The 2,334-nt window shown below is 42.6% G+C and overlaps 1 pseudogene across 1 annotated transcript; it reads left to right on the forward strand.

The window, feature by feature from the left end:
- The first annotated feature begins 724 nt into the window (after positions 1 to 724).
- On the forward strand, positions 725 to 2,020 carry LOC309548110 (annotated as a pseudogene). The gene is made up of 2 exons: positions 725 to 1,117; positions 1,525 to 2,020. The product of its transcript is annotated as an uncharacterized misc_RNA (transcript).
- Positions 2,021 to 2,334: the final 314 nt, after the last annotated feature.

Genomic DNA, 2,334 nt, shown 5'->3' on the forward strand with positions numbered 1-2,334 from the left:
CCTACTGGCAACAAGTGCTTCTGTGGGCGCTACACCCTCTGTCTCAACTCCAGGGGTGTGCCGCACTCAGCCGCAAGGGGAGCCCTCTCTACATCTCGGCCTCGTATCAGGTACATGACACAATCATTGCAAAAATACCTGCAAGAGAGGGGGTAGGCCCGCCATGCAAAAATACTTTTTTAAAAGTACATAGATGCCAAGTATGCCAGAATGAATGATGACCTCAAAAAGACCTTTGAACATGTAGACTATATTTCCACAACAGCTGATATTTGGACAGCACATAATAAAAGCTATCTTGGTGTAACCGCGCATTGGAAAAATCCAAACAGCATGAAGCAAGGGAAAGCAGCACTAGCATGCAGAAGATTTAAGGGTCGACATACTCATGACATTATTGCAATTGAGCTTGACAACATCCACTCATCCTATAGCATATCCCATAAAATTACATCAACTGTCACGGATAATGGCTCCAATTTCGTCAAGGCCTTTAAAAGATACCAGTCGAGGAGGAGAACACTGAGGAGAAGGTGACTTTTACGGACATTAATGATGTATTGCAAAATGGTGGTGATGATGATGGTGGTGAAATTGTGATCACTTTGCCGCCACAGCATAGGTGTGCTGCTCACACTTTAAACCTTGTTTCATGTACTGATGTTGACAAGTGGTTACTGTCAAAACCACAAACAAAAGCGATATACAGAAGCGCTACCACAAAATGTACAGGCTTATGGAACATGGCAGCAACGGTGGTTCAACGGTGGCTGCAGAGACCGTGGATGACATTGCAAAGAAGCTGTTGGTCCCTTGCAGTACAAGATGGAATTCATTTTATGATGTCCTGGCTCGAATTGGTGAGATTCCTAGGGCTGAGCTGAACAACATCTCATCCAAGTTTGGGATGACAGCCATCACAGAAGGAGAACATCACTTCACCAGGGAGTACTGTACTGCCATGAGGCCACTTACAGTAGCCTTAGACATTCTTCAGCGAGAAGACAACTGTTTCCATGGTACCCTCCTACCCACTCTGGAGACATTGATTTTCAAGACCTTGGAACTGAAGAGCGGCCTGTAAATCCTAGTTGACCTTCCAGAGGCAGTTGTGACAGTAAGAACTTTAATTTATTTAAATATATTTAACCAGTCACCCAAAAAACTGCATTTTATTTTTTTTATTTCCCCCCACACTCCAAAGACATGCTGATAGTGGTAGGTTAATTGGCTCCTGTCTAAATTGGCCCTAGTATGTGTATGTATGAATGTTAGAAGAGGCTTCCTTCTGGGACCACTTCTGCAGACCACTTTGATGCAGTGTGCGGCATATCATGGTCTGAGGACTGACAGGCTGACCCCCCCCCCCACCCCTTCAACCTCTGCAGCAATGCTGGCAGCACTCATGTCATACATCTATTTCCTAAAGACAAACTTTGGATACACTTAAAATGACGGCACTATATAAGTACCTAAAATAAAATAAATAAAACAATATGTTCTTTGCATTCTTATAATTTCGAGGCAATAAAAACAAGATTTGCAGAGGTGCTGGAAAGCGAGGAAGCTGTCTTGGCTGCTGTGACTCTGCCCAAGTTCAAACTACGTTGGCTTCGGACACAGGTCAGGAAGGACAAGGCCAAGGCAAGTCTGCTGGTGGAGAGCCGGAAACTTGTCCTAGGCCAAGACCAGCAAGCAGGTACCACTACCAGCACATCAACACGCCGACTTAGCAGAGAGGATGAGTTATTTTCCTTTGAGGAAGAGGATGACACCTCTTCTACTGCTGAAAGTCAAGTCACAGATTATTTTTAATTAGGAGCACAAGAGATACTCTCTAAATGGATTTGCACTGATAAAGAAAATTTCACTCAGATATAATGCAGCCACTCTGTCCAGTGCCCCAGTAGAGAGACTCTTTAGTCTTGGGAAACTTGTCATCAGTCCAAAGAGGAATAGGCTCTCTGAGTTTGAGAAGCTTCTGGTTTTGAGATACAACCACTGGTTTAATACAAGTTAGGATGGATAGCTTGGATGGATGGGGAGAATGGTCTGGAAGGATGCTATTGGTGGATGAATGGATGAATGAATGAATGCATGCATGGATGGATGATGAGTGTTAGGAAGGAGTGTATGAAATGAGTGATGAACGAATGAATGTTTAGGAGCTAAAGTTGGATTTATCTGGCAAATCATGACAGTGATTTGAATAGAGGCAGAGGGTACAACAGTGTTTGTTTGTTTTTTTGCATTTGTTTCATTAAACAATAATAATAAAAATATACAGTGCAAATTAAAAATATGTAACTGATAGAAACATATAAAAAACATAAA

Source organism: Pelophylax lessonae (genome assembly GCF_965119305.1).
Source record: "Pelophylax lessonae genome assembly, chromosome: 2".
Taxonomy (NCBI): Eukaryota; Metazoa; Chordata; class Amphibia; order Anura; family Ranidae; genus Pelophylax; species Pelophylax lessonae.